The 17458-nt window shown below is 40.9% G+C and overlaps 1 long non-coding RNA gene across 1 annotated transcript; it reads right to left on the reverse strand.

Annotated features, from left to right (window-relative positions):
- Positions 1–2115: 2115 nt before the first annotated feature.
- LOC116663332 lies at positions 2116–17082 on the reverse strand. Its single transcript, XR_004319602.1, has 3 exons — positions 17023–17082; positions 3029–3204; positions 2116–2413 (listed from the first exon to the last, which is right to left on the reverse strand). It is a non-coding gene; the product is annotated as an uncharacterized LOC116663332 (long non-coding RNA).
- Positions 17083–17458: the final 376 nt, after the last annotated feature.

Here is a 17458-nt window from a genome sequence, read left to right on the forward strand (position 1 = left end):
TTCTTAGTCACTCGAAAAAGAAAAATTTTTTTGATGAGAGACGAAAAGCGTGAGATAAGCAAGATTTTTATTAGTGAAGGAAAAACTAGTGACAGAGAGTCCACTCCCGAGAACTGGGAGCGGGCCAGGCCAAAGGGGGAAATGGCGCCATTCCTCTGTTTTTCCTGTTTTTATACCCTGGTTTCATGATTGATTGATTGATTGACAACCCAGGTTCCCTGTGCTCTGGTTGATTGACAGCTCAGGTTCCTTGTGTTCTGGGTTGTTCCTTTCCCCTTCCTCTCCCCCTGCCCAGTGCTCATTTCTACCTAAACTGCCTAACAAATCCACTGTTCTCTAATCTGTTGCATGTAAGGGACAGTATCCTTGAGCAGGGCTTACACAGCCCCCGCGGGGTCTCCTGATGTACACAACTCCTCTCTTGGCTGATTCTATTACCAGATGGATGTTGCAATGGGTCAAGCAGTCGCCAAATGTTAGGAAACCTAACGAAGTCCTCCTACAGATTGAAAATTCATCATACAGTGCCAATACCTATAGAAGCCAACTGAAGTTACAGGAGGAATTCTTGCACCCTATGAATTCCATTTTGGTACTAAAATGCTCTGTGGAATCTGAATCTGGGTGAAGACATTTTTTATTCCTAATGCTTCACTGGGAACTGCTCCTGGCTGGCCACCTAAGTCTCCTTCCCATGCAACAGTCTTCTCATCTGCATCCTTGCTTTCAGGGTCAATATGCATCTTTATTGCACCTTTTGCCCTCATTTCTGTGACCTCAGATGCTCTAAGGATCTTGGTGCAGGAGAACCCATAAGCTTTGGGCAATGAGAAAACAGAGAGAATGAAATTTCTGTCCCTGTCCCACACCAGATTGAAAATCGTTTCCCTCTTTTCTACAGTTCCAAGGTCAAGTTTCTCTTGGGAGCAGCTGAGGAACTAAAGGTCACAAAAAGTTGGCAATTCACCTTGCTTTGGAGGGTTTCCCAGAAAGCAAAATGAAAATGAGATTGTTTTCACATAAGACCTCTGTATTTGGAGGACAGGATTCAAAAAGTTTGAATATGCAGTTTCACTGTGCACTTAGGTAACTCCCCAAAGTCCAGTTTATTTTTTCCTAAGCCAAAACAGTATCAAAAACACTTCTTGTAGAGCACTCTAACTAGGCAGAATTCTTTTTGTCATCACTGGGCTGATGTTTTCAAGGACTCATTTCGTAAGATAAGCCGTATGTGGTACATTTAGCTGGAGCACTTGTGTATTTCTGGGTGATGATGGATGTCATCCACGGGGCCTGCTTTGTGGTGATCCCATTAGATTTCACAAGGTAAGCAGCTGAAAGCTTGTAGTTGGTATGTGAGCAGGTTGCAAGAGAAGACAAAACCCAGAGACTGACCAGACATGTTGCACTGAATGAGCAGACAGCATGCTTCTCTGTGACCAAAGGAAAACCCGCACCTCAATTCTACAGAGATGCACCCTCAAGTTCAAACACACATACTGCACAAAACCTAGCTCCACTTCCCAGGAATCCCAATTACAGGTGAGAACCAATGGCTAGACTTCCCCAAACCTGGCTGTTGTCTACCAAAAGTTCTCTCTTTTTGTTCCTCTGTGCAAAATGGCAGTGCCCCCTGAGAAGAGATATTATTACAGAAGGTAGTTGTGTTGGTAACTTGCAATCCAAAATAGAATGTAAAACATAGTCCAACACAGGCATTCCAGCCCTGACTCCATCATTGTCCTGCTCTGTGTATTGGTGCCAATTTTTAAACTTCTTGGTGGTGACTCAGTTTCAATTCTGTACCATCTGCATCCCTCCAGTGAAGAACTTTAAACATTTATCAATCGGCCATCCACACTTCTGTAACAGCCACCCACTCTTTCCTGGAAACATGTTAGACAATCTTTTTGAAACAGGATTAAATAATCTTGGCGATTTTAAATTCATCAAGTGAGCCAAACCACAGCCTCCTTAGAGTCCCCTGTTTGGGTGTGTACATGTATACATATACACTTTTAATTATATGTACTGTATTCTGGAGATTATAAGTTCTCAATAAATATTCATTGGTGATAATAAATTAGTAGTTGACTGTACATTCAGTAGAAAAGATAATTTATTAAAAAAAAAAAGACTTTGGAATGTCAAGGGATGACTAAGAGCAGACTAGACGTATGACCTGTGGTGTGAAGGGAAGGGGGCAACGGGAGGGAGTTACTGCCCTCCTGCCATCCGGTAGCAGAACAGCACCATGGATTAGAGGTTGTGGTTGTCTTCCGTTCTGCTGCTGTTACATCCTATTCATAGGACACTGAGCAAGTCCCTTCAGCTCTCGTGGCTTCAATTTCTCTTTCAAAAATGGTTTTACATTTTGGAGGTCTCCTCTAGTTTTAATGTTTTCTATGAAAAGCTGAAAAAGTTAAGATCATAAAGTTGTTTTCAAAGGTAAACACACAAATGATTTCTGTCTCTGAAACCATTATCTCTGTCTCTCAGGTAAATGAACCAGGGAGGGGATGAAGAACTGCCAAAGAGATCTCAGGGATGTAACTTTGAGGTTGTTACAAACTGGAGAGGCTGAGCATTGACCTTCGTTAGGGAAGGAGCCCACTCAGCTAGGAAAATGCCGGGAACCACATCAGAGTACTCTGTCCAGCTGCACCCCTGGCACTGAGACTCAGCTTTTCCTCACCCATGTGTCTCTAATGTGAGCTCGGGCGAGCAGGCAGTCATGACTGTTATCCTCCCACTGTAAATAATCAGAGGTCCGTAAGGGTGATGTGACTTGCCCAAGGTTACAGAAACATGACGGTGAGTTAGATGGAACTGTGCATGCTTGGGGGAAGGGGCTGACATTATAAGCAAAAGGCGGAAGGATCAGGGACAGACCTACACCTTCTCTGAGGTTCACAAACAATGGTCAAGGGCTGCGGAAGAGCTGTAAGTTTGCTTTGGATGCTGAGAGCTTCTCTGTCCTCCTGCCCCTCCCTAAGCCAGCTCAGCCGCCCTGCCCAGGGTTACTCACCCAGGTTGTTGCCAGCTGGGTGCCTCTGCTCACGTCCCTTCTTGTAAGCTTCGTGAAAGGCTATTTGTAATGAAGGGGAGGCATGACGAGGAAGAAGAATGCATCAAAGATCTTCCCCGAGGCCCGAACTGAAAGGGCACTTTTCTTTGGCGAGAGACTGACTTCCCTCTCATATTCTGTAGAAATGAATGGTCATCAAAATGACTGACAGAATTATGACATTCCATTCCAAGCACGGGTATTTTTTATTTTTAACCTCAGGTTATTTTACCCTTCTCTGCTCTATTTTTCCCATAAAAAGGAACGAGAAATGCTTGCTCACTATGACATTGTATGAGAGAAAGCCGCCCAGGGCAGTACTGTACAAAGGAAACTGCTAATTGCACCAAGGTACAGCTGGAACTTCTAATAAAGACAGCGTGTAGCATCCTGGCCTACACTGGTTCACGTCCTCGCCGCGGTCCATGCCCGGAGCTCTAAGGCCCGGAAGATCTGCTCTCATAAGTAACGACAAAGAACCTCTGGTCCAACAAGAAAAGCACTCAGAGGAATTGAGCGTGAATGTTCTGTAGTCTCAGTGACAGTTAGAGACTACATCACCTTGCTGCCCATCTTTGTCCCTGTTTAAAGATGGGAGAGGAAAAGACAGTATCAATTATTATCATCAAAAGATAGCTAGCAGTTTTCCAGGTGATGAGGCAATGCCTTGAATTTGATCAAAATGAACAGGTTTCCTGGCAGCATACTCAAGTGACTTTCTATTAGATTCAACAAAAATCTTACTGAGTTTTCACATTTCTCATTTTTGACTCTATTCCTAATATCTAATTGACTTCTTAGGTAGCCTCTTGGCGAGAGGGATGGGTAATAATAAACAATGCTTACATACCGGCTACATATTGGCTACACTTACTTTTTAGAAGCCACAAAACAAACCAAAAAGCCACCAAAAGTCACCCTTGGGTTGCCCACTGCATCCATTCAGCCAAGGCAGGATAGGAAGAGGGTAGGCTTATGACTCATCCATGAACTATCTCTTCATGTGGCCAGAGAACCAACATGGCCCATGATTCCAACAATCATTATCAATGCCAAACTTAGCTCAGATGCAGACCACAATGGATTCCCATCAAATTGAAAACAAAAAACAAAAAACAAAAAAAACAAAAACAAAAACAAAAAACAGTCAAGGTCCTGAAATATGGGACAGTTTCATATATTCTCTAATGCTAGTGACCAGTGACCAAGCACCAGTTGGCACCTTCACAGCTTTTTCTACAGGGCCAGTGAGCACACCATTGCTTCTTGACTTGAACTGAATTCCTAATATTGGACTGAATTCTCCAGCCCTGCCAGTTTTCCAGCGGGAAGAAAAGTGTTTCAGAGCATGAGGCAGTGTGGATCTCTGTTTTCCTAATTTCAGAAAGTCATCTGGTCACATATACATGTGCCTCTAGTCTCTGGGGGTCCCATCTGTGCCCGGGACTCTGCTAGACAGTGCAGGTAAGGTGGGGCACAGCCAGCAGAGGCCCTTCCAGGAGATGTAGGACTGTTCCTGATAATCCTGTTTTTCACTGCCCACCAGCCAAGAGGGAGGAGGCAGCATTTTGAACAGAGGAGTCTTTCATGCATAAATCTTCAGGCATTTGGGGGCACAAGTGTTTTACTGTAATTTCAGTGGAACAAAAATAATTTACAAGTCATATGTGTGTCTGTGTGTGTACAATGCATGGAAAGAATTTTAATATGAGAAAAGCATTGGATCAATTTTGTGAAAAGAAAAATCTTCTGTCTGGACTGTTTATGGGTGTGGGTTACACAAAATCTAGATACTTGCTTAATTTCTGGAACTAATTAGCCAACGTCTGTCCAAATCATGGGCCTTAAAGACTTCTATTGATAGCATACTTCTTTCTCTAAAATTACTGCAACACATTTTGCTCATTTTTAGAAAAGGCAAACTACAAGAACCTTTGGCATGAAAAAAATTCTTCTGAGATGTCTAAATGAATCTCAGGGTTGGTTAATTATACTGAACTTCAAATGTCTTCAAGTAAGTCTTGGCATGCTAAATTTTATATCCCATTACCATCTTATTTTACATGATCTTATAAGTAAGATTAACCAATGAAATTTGAGTAAACTGATCGATGGATACAGTGGCCTGAGCATTATTTGGTTACACAGGTGCTTAACCCAATCTCCAGGCGTATTTTTTTTTTCTTCTGTTCTACAGACATGCACTCTGACTGTGTCTTAATCTCTGGCTGTTCTCCTAAGAGGATTATCTGCGGGTCACCATTTTTCCTCTTTAAACCACTATCTGATATACCTCCAACTGGGATGCTACTACTTTCACATGCATTTATTTCAGACGCTGTGACTTCCCACTTGCTCCAAGCCAAGGCCATAACAGCATGTTGGAATCAGATGTTTTCCAATGTTCTAACATAGATCCAATAAAAAGACACTTTTGGAGCATCTAATGTACACATGACCCTGTGCTAGGTGCTTTAGATACAAAGATGAGCAGCTCACAGATTTGCCCAGAGGAAGACCGACATCTTGTAGAGCAGATGAGCTAGGGGAGGAGCCGGGGCAGCACGATGTGAGGCTGTGCGGACAGTGATGACTGAACACAACACAGAGAATGTTTAGATGGTTTGCTCAGGAAGACCTTCAGAGGAGTTGAGGTCCAAGAGGTGTTTCAAAGAAAAGGAAACTAGAATTTGCATCGTTCCTTTTTAAGAATTCTGACTTTGAAGAGAAAGCTGCTTCCTTTCAGGAATTTGTCTGAATATCCTACAGAGGAGAAAGTATAAGAGTGGAGACACTTGTGACAGGCAGGCTGAGGAAGTTTTTCTTCCTGGAGAGGGAAGGTAAGAGGTTCCAGAGAGAGCCTTCTAATTAAGAGGTAAGAACCAGAACTCTACCTTGAATCAGAGCCTGTACCTAATTCACAGCCCTTGAACCTGGAGACTTACTTTAGAAACATTCTGTGTAATCCAGACCCCACGTGCCCTCTCAAACCCTGGGGTCTTTTGCCTGGTGAACAGTCATGTTATAAATCTGACCTCTGCTCAGTTATAATTTGAATTTCATTTATCCGGGGATCAACTTTAAATAAAAACGAAGAACAAAGGGCCAAACCCTGTAGAAACAGCAGTGAGGTCTTCTGATGTCGGCACTGGCACCGTGTAGGAAGCTCAGCATTAAAGAATGGGGATGAGCCACCCAGCACCCAGCACCCAGCGCAATGGCCTCTGGGAACATCCAAGTCCAACTCCGACTTTAATATCACACATTTTAAGCAGGGTACAAACCGGAAGGGCAAGCTTAGTAGCTTTCACCCTAGCCTGGTTGGAAATCCTTCTTAAGTTAGCTTAGATAAATATTTAGTGTGTAAGTGAAAACTTTTACCATCTTAGACAATTTGTCTGCTTCCTGAAGCTGGGCCAAGAGATTGCTGAGTGGTCAGATTCTTTTAGAAACTCAAGTCATAAATCAAACATCTAATGGACCAGCTTTCATGTTGGTTTCAGTCTTTCATCCACAGAAACAAAGAATATAAGTAAAAGTGAATTAAAATAGGTTTGACTACATAAATACTTAAAACTGCTTTTACAAATATTATCTGCAAAGGTAAAAAAGGACCAGTCACCTGGGAAAGTATATTTGCAACATAAATAACAGACAAAAATGTGACAATCTTTAAAGAGTGTTTACAAATCTGTACCAGCTAGAGGCAATACCCCAGTAGAAAGTTGGGCAGAAAATGAACTGGCAATTCACAAAGAAAGAAAGGCAAATAAATGACCCATAATGATTAGAAGAGCCTTTTAGCCACACTAAAAATGAAATAACCATAAATTCAAACAGTGAGATAACATTTCATTTTTATAAGGTTGGCAAAAATTTGGTCTCACCAGGTGTCAGAGAGCATGGGGAATAGGGACATTCACACACTGGGATGGTGGAAGTGTGAATTGCTGCAACCTCTTTCTTAAGTGCAGCTTGTTAAACTTTTTAACCTAATGTTTCATCTAAACATTTTTAGTGTGGGTAGCTTTTGACTAAGCAAATCCACTTCTCAGGCTTATTTTTAGACAATAATAGAGGAGTGCATTAAAATTTTTCCATAGTGCACAGATATTTGTGTAAGATTTGTTTATAGCAGCAAATTATAAAAACAGCAAAGTGTTTATCAGAGGGTTGGATACACACACACACACACACACACACACACACACAAACGAGGATACTGTGCAGCCACTTAAAGATGACATCTATCCAGCAGCAGCAGTTTAGAGCCTGAACTCCGACAGGATGTGTGTTTACCTTTTAGCCCTATTGGATACAGATACGTGACCTTCGGTAAGTCATTTGACCTCTGTAAGCCTTGGTTATCATCTTTAAAACTGGGGATAATGTTAGTACTCATGTCTCTACGTGTTAAGATGAGGTGAATTAGATGAGACTATGAAAGAAAAGCTCTTAACTCTATACCTGACATACAAGAAGGACAGAATTGTGGTTAGTGACTAAGTCTCTTGATTTGATACTGTTGGCTTCTGCACAAAATGGCAAAATAGACCCGTGACTTTGCCTCTTATCTTCCCAATACCTTATTGAAATAAAACTATTTTTTTAAAAAAAGAATAAACTTATAACAGTAAAGAAGACATTATAAAAGTAGAATGGACTGAATAAGAAAGTTTCCTTAAAAAACAAAAACAAAAATAAGGAAAAAGAAGTTCCCTTAATGATTAAAAGTATTATTGTTATTAAAAAATCAGTAGACATACTAGAAAATGTTAAAGAAGCTTTTCAAAATGTAGAGCAAAATGACATGAGTGGAGATGTAATAAAAAGATAATTAAACACAAAAATAAAAATTATATTTATATAAAATATATACTATATAAATTCTAAAATAAATAGAATAGCAAACATATACTAAAAGCACTTGAATATGTGCCAGCCACTGATTTATATCCATTATGTGCATTATTTCAATAAGTTTTCCCAGCAAACCTATGAAGTAGCTAGGGATATTATTCCCTTTTGATAGTTGGAGATATTAAAGCACTAAGATATCAAGAAATTAGCCCCCGGCCACATGGCCAGTATATGGTGAATTTAGAGTATGCGCAAGGCAGACACAGGGGCAGAAGGTCCCCATGAGATTTGAAGCAGCTCCAGGGTGAGCATCTAGAAAATCACACACGTTGGCATGGCAGACTGAGCTAGTCAGTGACAGTCCAAAAACTTCCACTCTTCTGGCCCTTCCAATACTTATTCCTTGTATTAAAACATCCTTCTGGAAACACACAGACAGGCTTTTATTTTGCTGACCAAACGCTGATGGAGGGAGGCTCCAAACACTGAGCCCCAGTCCAGGAAATCCTATATCTAACCGACAGGTGCCTCAGAAACAACACAGAAAATTGAAGGGAAGAAATTATTAAAAAGAATCTTAGCACTCAGAAGTCATAGTGCTTAGATTAAAAGGGCTCGTGTCCAGCTAAATGAATTAAAAAGAAAAGCAAACAATGAGGCGGTCTTATGGTAGTTCAGAATGCTGAAGGTTAAGAGAACATAACTTTCAGAGAGGAAAAAAGTAACCTACAAGGAATGTAAGTTAAATTGGCTTCTGACTTCTCACCAACATGACTGTATGATATTAGAAGGCATTGGGGAAACACCTTCAAAGGTCTGAGGAGACATGATTTCAATCTAGAATTCTATACCTAGCCAAACTCTAAAGCAAGGATTAAAGCAAAATCTGGACATTTTCTGGTAGATAAGGACTCCAAAATGTTAACATCTATGTACAAGGGGAAAATCCTAGTTAACCTGGTAAACTTTCTGCATCAGGCAAGATGATGATGGACAATCATTTTAATACTACAAGTTTATTTCCATGAGTATTAAAGAGATGTAGCATAGCACACTTTCACATTCATGTATGTTATTTAGAACAATGGTATGTAGGCACTTAGGTGTAAAAAAGGAAATATAGTACAGATATGTAATAGAATAAAAATAGAAACACAGTTAAAAAAAGATAGTATGTGAACATGGCAGGGTTGTGAAGACACCACATGAATGAGTGAAGTTTGGGAAATATCTTGCTAAAGTAAATGACTTAATGTATTATCTTTTCCAAATATATTTACATTTTAAAAGAAAAGACTTAAAGAACACTGCAGAGCCAAAAGCAAGAACTCATCACCCGCAGCAATGCCAGGGCAGAGGAGCCTGGGGACCGTTATTTGGTGACACTCCTAAAGATAGCTGAGTTTTCGTTGCTTAGAGTCCATATCCATCATCCTCCCCACAGAAACTTCTGACTGCTTTGGCTTCCCAGGAAGCCTCTCCTGCAGGGAAGGGAATGTGAGGACCGGTTGAACTGAGTGTTCTCATTTGCCCACGAGTTCCATATCTCCTTATAAAGTAATACATTTAGCAATCTGATTCGTGTGCCAAGATCTTTATTTTTACTTCCTCCTATTTCTTTCTACTATTTATTTTAATCTTTTTAGATTGCATCTTTCTTTGTAATCTCAAATCTTATTTGGAGTGAGGAAAAGTTTATCTAAATAAAATTAGTCACACTAATCTCAGTTTCTTGTGAGAGTCACAGCCTCCCAGGTCCTGATCACCTGAGGACATGTGGATACACTCGAGTTTCTGGTCCCAAATTTCTGGAATTAAACCTCAGTCTTATAGTCAGGGTTCTCAGTTCCACAAACAAACACTAATTCTGAAGCCTTAAGCAGAAAAGGAACTTATTGGGAATGTGTCAGATAGTTCACCCAATGGCTAGGAAGCGTGGAGAGAAGTGTAGGAAGGAAACAGAGGAGGCAAAGCAGGGCCAAGATGGCACCCCAGGACAGATGGTCTGTTCAAGATGCTGACGCTGGCATTGTCACCACGTACACCAGCTATGGTCCCACCAGCCACACCTGGACTCTACCCTCCGTCAGAGGCACTGACCATAAATTCTAAGGGCCCTTTGGACATTTGCATTCCTCAATGAAGACACAGAGACTCAGGCAGATGTAGCTGGTAGCCTGAGCTGCCCATAAACTAAAGAAGGAAACATCTGGCCCTTTGGGCCCGGGTCTCCTTACTGGGATTCCCTGACACAGGAGGCAGGGTGGGCAAACACAAGGAAAGTCTGCTTCATGTGGTGATCTGAGGTTCTGCCAGGGCAGCCTACCTTTACTGTCACCTCCTCTCTCATTAAATTGAGCAGTTTGCAAATAAGGATATTTATGTCTGATTGATTACATTTACATGATATATATTTTCTATTTCTTTCAAAGTCAGACTTTAAACACAAGTTTCTCATCTAAAATTTTAGAGTCTTCTTATTTGTACTCCTAAATAAACCTGGACAAATCTAAGGAGTCTTTACTGTTAAATTCTACTGGGACATAAGTTTCAGATTCCCTGTGAGTTTCTTTCATTTTAAAAACTCCATTGTAGGGATAAATTCAGAGAGACGGAATGTTCTAATCCAATTAACTACAAGCAATGTAAGATGCTAATTTTATGAATTCTTGAAGGTGACTTTAAACTGGGATAGCAGGAACCCACTGAACTGCTTAACTCCAAAACTCAGTAGATGTCTCTGGTAAATTCTGGTAAAAAAAATTTTGTGATGGGGGAGTGGGTACAGCTCAGTGGTAGAGTTCATGCTTAGCACGCACGAGGTCGTAGGTTCAATCCCCAGAACCTCCTTTAAAAAAAAAATCTGTGGGGAAGCAAACACATCTGGTTTGGTGATGTATGAAAGATGATGTAGGTACATATTTGTTAAAAACAATTAATACCAACTGTTGGTTGATATTCTTTGTACTAAATTATATTCATAAGCAAGATTTGTATGTTTCAGTGGGTCTGACCTCACCCTGCTCTATTACAATAACATTCCCAATATTTGTTTTAGTCTCTCCTTTACATTCACAACATCCTGGAGGGTGGTGGCGTTCAATTTAATTTGTCAACCTATGTTAATTTTACAAGGATCCAGATCAAACTGCTATATAAACAGGCACTGCCTTGGAGAGGCTTCTTGGTGATTAGGCTGAAAAAGTTGCAGCTGAACTGAAAAATATGCTGCCGGGGTATTTTTCATTTCTCCCTCTGCAATGTTAATGGCTCAAATGAAAGAGCTGTTTTGCTTTAACAATAGAGTCCTTGTTGAAAGTACTTAACAGAGCTGTTCCACGAGGGTGAAGCAGTGTAATTAAACCATTAATATAACAAAGATACCGATAGTTGCTAAATCCAAAGAATACACTTCCATCTCACAGTAGAAATTAAAGGTGACTTTCTTTTCAGCTTGTAGCTTGAATCTCTGCTTAGGGAAAGCCTGTCCATTAGACTTTTTTTTTTTTTTTTTTTTTTGCAAGGAAACATCATCAATCTGTGAGACTTACTACAATGGGATATTATTTTCCTCAACAGAGGCTGTTATTGAAACTGCATATTATCAAGACAGCTGTCCGATTAAGTTTTTATAAAGGATTAGGGGGTTATATGAGTACCTAACAGCTGCAGCAGCTAGATTAAAACTAGGGTTCCCAAATCGTATGTATGCCTCTTGATATATGAAACGAAAAGATATACTCTTTACCAGTGCAGCAAGATATTCGTATTTAAAGGGAAAATTAAAGTAAAAACAAAACCTCATTCATTTGAGCCCAAAGCATTGTGTGAATACAAATGAAGAGTAAACAGAAATATATAAAATGTGGCCCCTCCTCTTAAGGAGTCTACCATAGTCTCAGAGGGCAAGATGAAAAAGTGTGGAACAGTAAAATGTAATTAAAGATTTAAATAAAGTTTTGAGGCATTGAAGAAGTTAGTGCGTGAGTACCTGCTGAATTATACACACAGCTGTTAGGGAAGTTCAGGAGGTAAGAATGCTTCAGGGCCAGAGGTTAGAGACAGAGTTGATGGAATTTGTCAACTGAGACCCCTGAGAAAAGTCACCAGGACTGTCTGAGGAGCAATCTGCTAAGCTGGAAGTGACCAAGGGGATCACCTCCTACCCCAGGGCTTCCCAGACTTACCTGTTAAAAAGAATCATAGGAGAAGCCTCCTAAAAATAAATTTCCAGCTCTTTTCCTCAGTCCTATTGAATCATAGGTGCCAAGGAATGTATGAGCCCTCTTTAACTTATATTTAAAAAATAATTTTAAACTGGCTCAGAGGGCCCAAGAAACTTTGTTTTTTTGTTTACTTGTTTTTCAGGCCTAAGGTGATTATTTTCAACTGGGAAATTTAGGAAAAACTGTTCTAAGCCTTCCTTGTGATCTCAGAAAGTAAAACATTAAACAAATAGCCAAATGTAAAAAGAAGAAGGAGGAGGAGAAAGCAGATGGAGACAAAGATGTATATGTGAGCGTGTGTGTGCGCGCGCACGCGCATGTGTATAAGACAAATAGTAGTGCCCTTGGGGTGGAGCGGGGGAGAAAACTCGTGTAAGGTCCAGGACCAAAGAGTTGTGGGCCACTGTCTTTTACATAATAGACCCTCAAGAAAGACCTTGCAACTGAATTAAAAATGAAGCAAAGAACAAAGTAAGCTATAACCCTCAAACTTTCATGTCCCATCTATTACCACCTTATGTCCAATCCACTTTGTGAAACCTCAGTCTGAAGACACAGACCATGAATCTTAATCTTTTGTGGATTGTGTAGCAAGACTGGCTCGGTCGAAACACTCAGTGCCTGGGAAACATTTAAACATCAAGGAGGTAAAGAGATTTTGCAGCAGTGAGGTAGAAAGTTGAAATTTAAGAAAAGGAGACTCAAAGCTGCAGCTCGGAGAACATAGCCAGATGCTTATTAGATTGTGGTAGATTTTGCTAAAGCATGTGATAGAATGACTAGTTCACAAAATAATTTTAAACTGGCTTAGAGAAACTTGAAGAAAATTATTTAAAACTAGCCCAAGCCCTCAGCAAACCACAGAAACATAAACTACCATATGGGGGATAATCTCCCTGTGGCAGGACGGAGAAGATGACCTAATCATTCTCCGCCAGCCCCCCTCATTCATGCCCTGGTTCTCGCCGCATTCCTCTGGTCAGTGGGAATTTCTAAAGTTTAATGTGTTTGCATGTATATACATTTTTTTTTAACCAAAGAAATGCCTGTACTCAAATCCTAATACATTCTAAAATTCTACCATTCTCTTTCCCTACAGACTCCTCACTTTTTTAGTACTGAATTTGTGAAGTGCCTTCATAAGTTGATTGACAAGAAAAATAGAAATAATAGTGTTATGACATGAAGAGTTTATTTCTTGAAATTTGAAAGCTATATTTTAAATACCAGAATCAGGGTTTATTAGACACATCAACTTGTCATGAAATTCTTTTCTAACAATATTCTCCAAATGCATTTCTGCTGAGTATAGCTTGAATAATCCATGACATGACATTTTGCATAAGATCGAATCCATAGGAGGGGTGAGTAAACAACCATGATGAAACCACGTACTTGGTTTTATAATCTACTCGATGCCAGAGAGACAGACACAGCAGCCTGCACTTTGCTGTTGGGTCTTATCAATGTGGGGCCTGGGGGCCATATTTAGCCTGTAAGCATCACTCAGGAAGCCAGGAGTAAGTCTGTAGAGCTCACTGTGAACTTCAAGGAAAGAAAGAAAAGAGGAAACTCACTGCTTTTCAAAGATGATGGAGTAAAAAAGTAATTTTACATATCTGTTTCTCTATTATATGTCTCACGTGTGTGTGTGTGTGTGTGTGTGTGTGTGTGTGTGTGTGTGTGTGTGTGTGTGTGTGTTTAGGCAGGGACTATTTGTTTTAGCATGTAAATTTACTGTTTGAACCAACTGAGTTTAAGACGGCAAAAAAATAACGGCTACTAAATGCCAACATTGGACGTTATCCGAATCATACTTCATAGCAAGGATATTTTTATCCTTAATTTATAGCTAAGGAAACTTATTTTCAAAGACGTTAAGTTACTTGTCCTAAGGCACACATATTGGACTTGGATTTATCTCTCTCCAAAATTTGTATTCAAAATCTTATATTGAGATGAAATATTTATTATTGGCTCATACAGCAACAACATGCAATTTGTAACACAATGGTCTTTGGGGGCAGAGAACTTGGGGTCTCTGTCAACCAGGGAAGGGCAGAGGAAGTCCCAGTTTTGTCACTCTCCCTTGTTGGATTTAGGCTGTAGCCACAACACGTCAGCAAAAGCATCTCAGGACAGACATTGCTAGGCAGTCTCCATTTCCACTAGGTCAGGGTTAATAATCATAACACATCTTGCCTTCATTTGCACATTGCTAACCCACACTCATGACTGAATTCTTCAGTATGTCTGCAGTGAATTAAAATAAGACCAGATAACAACAGAAAGTGCTGAGGGAAGCTCTTTTGAAATTTAAAAGCAGTTTCCAGAAACAGAAACCATGCTCACATTTTAAAAATTCTTATTTGATTTTATTTGGAGGTGTAAGATGGACTCCAGAGACCCTTCAAACCAGACCTAAGTGTCAGTGAATTTTGGTTGAGACAAGGAAAATGTCCTTCAACCTCAGATGCTAATACAGGTCACATCAACCATCATTTCCATTTTCTGGCAAAGCTCAATAAAATTGCCCACTATTTTTCAATTAGGAAAAGCAGTATCTCAGGTAACAAGGCTTTTGTAGCCAACGAGCAGTCTTGGAGTCATTTTTACTAAAAGTTATATTTACACAGGTATTAAACGGCAGATTTGTGTTGGACTGGGGACCCATTTTATACTGCTCTCTGGAGAAGGAACTAGAGAGAAAACCTTTCACATTTTCTTGTTTCTGCGATGTGCGTTCAGTTTAGTTTTCCCATTGAGAAAACTGGTGGGACCGGTGAGCCTGGGAGGCAAAGTCTGAGTCAGAACTTACATTACAAACCTGAAGCAGTGATTTTCCCCATGTTCAGCTTTAGTTGCTTCACCCTCTGTTACGAATCTCAGGCAGGGTGGGGAGGAGAGAGGGGGAGAGGGCACACTTGGCTGGTAACACTATTGGGAACCTTTAAAACTAAGCACATTTGGAGACTCCAACCCCAAATATGCAATTGTTCAATTCAACCTAGAACCACAGTTCTGTTAAACCTTATTTTTCTCTTCTGCATAACAGTAACTTGAAGCTAATTATCTGGAGTGGAAAATGAGCAAGTGGTTCCAAAAACAGACAGGCTATGCCTACACATGGGGGTGGGTAAAGCTCAGCGTCTCCTCAAGCACATCGATTCAGAAAGGAATGGACGTTGTTGATGAAATTTATCACACACGATGGGATGCGAGCAAATCCTTCATCCTAAAAAGGACAGAAATCCAGAAGGGAGTGACTCGGAAGAATGAGTCACTAGCAGCTGTTAAAAATCATAGACCTCTATTCTTGATTTAACTCTCTCCTTTATCTACCCCAGGGCCAGTGTTTCTCAAACTTTAGCCGCATCAAAATCAGCTTGTGGGTTTGTTAAAACACGATTACTGAGCCCCACCCTCAGAGTTTCTGATTCAGCAGATCTGGCCAGGGGCAGAAAGTTCACATTTCTTGTGTTTCCGGTGATACTGATGAGGCTGGTTGGGGATACTGAACTATAAGAACCCCTGCTCTAGGTAATACCTGTTTCAGAATTGGTACCTGAGGGGCCAAGACTAGTTTATTTACCTGGAAAACCAGCCTAACATTTCTGAAAAACAGGTGCTTCCATGTTAACCTGAAAGGGGCACTGCTGAAAAAAAGAAATAATAATAGGATGAGAGGTCAAAGGAACACACTGTCAATGAACTGATGTCTCTATCCTGCCTGCCAGGTTCAGCTCAGGACTGGAGCAGGTGGGTCAGGGCCAGCCTGTCCTTGGGGAGGCAGGATAAGGTATGAGTTCATCACTCCCAGACTAGACTTAAATTTGAGACCCAAGTTCACCACTTCAGGTGATAAGCTTGTTCAAGTCAGTTACTTAGCTTTTCTAAACTGCAGTTTCCTCAAATATAAAACCAGAAAACTAATACCAGTGATCTCACAGAGTTGGAAGGATTAAATGAGATGTTTAGAGAGCTTTAACACAGTGGCTCAGGAACAAGGCCTCACTAAATGCTAGCAATGCTGGCAATAAGCATTGTTTAACAATACTGTAAGTAGCATTATTAAACCATTATCACACCATTTTTACTATTCTCAACAAGCTTTGAAGTGTTTGTCTCATCTTCAGACATTGGAAACTGCATCACCGAGAAACTGTTTTGCCCCAGGGCATTTTCAGGAGCTCCCTGAAGTCATGCCCCATGATGTCGCTGCCATGAGCATCCTTCTAATCGCAGACGTCTAAGTGTGATCTGGTCCAGACCTTCTGGACAGCCCTCCCCGAGAACCTAGCCACACTCCTCAGGATTAAAGGAGGAGGTGTATTATTTCTTCAGGCCCTCCTGGAGACTCTGCCTGCCTTTTCTGGCCCACGTACTGCTATGTGTAGTTTGTGTCTGAAATGGAAAATTTCTGTAACACAATAACCAGCTCTGATCCCTGCAGACTCTCAAGTATTTTTTTTTTTTTTTGGTTTAAGTTAAACTATGACTTCATGTGCAAAAAAAAAGCCTCACTTCCCAGTGCCCACTTTTCTGAAAAAGTTAAATTGCCCGCTCTTTTGATGCAGGAACATCCCTGTGCTAGCCCATCTTCTTCTCCTGTGCCCCTCACCCAGCACTCCCCCAGGCACCCCCGAGGAAAGACAGGAGAGCATGGCTGCCTTTAGATTTATGATCTTGCTTGAAACTGGGTATGCTGGCCAAGCAAGCAACGGAAACCACGGACTTAGAGGTTTCACTCATCGACTCACTTGCATTCGTCTCTCCTAGAGCACCAACCCTTCACAAACACTGTCTGATGCGAGCCTGGAGCAGGCAGAAAGTACAACAGGTTTTCTGATAAGTCACTGAGTGACTTACCTCTTTGACAGCCTGCTCAGCTCTCCGTGTACTGCACGGGCTCTGGACCCAACCTTCTGGCTTTGGTTCCCAGCTCCTCCCCTTACCAGCTAGCCGGGTAGCTCTGGGCCGGTTTCTCAACCTCTCCTGTGTCGTCATTTCTTCATCCATAAGTGGGGCTTGACCCTCCACTGTAAGATTTGACAAGGGATGAGTTATGTCATAAATTATTAAGTGTTTAGGAGAGTTCTGGGCACATAATAAGCTCCACATATGTTGCTATGATTACTGTTACTACTTCTACTGCAAGGAAAGGAACAGTTATGGCTATATTTGCTAAAAAAAAATAATGCCTAAATAGGAAGCAGTTTGGGGTTCTGGTAACGGCACAACTTTGGAATCAGATAGACTTGATATGATCCCTGACTTTGCTGCTTAAGTTGTATGACCTTGGACA

Source organism: Camelus ferus, chromosome 1 (genome assembly GCF_009834535.1).
Source record: "Camelus ferus isolate YT-003-E chromosome 1, BCGSAC_Cfer_1.0, whole genome shotgun sequence".
NCBI lineage: Eukaryota > Metazoa > Chordata > Mammalia > Artiodactyla > Camelidae > Camelus > Camelus ferus.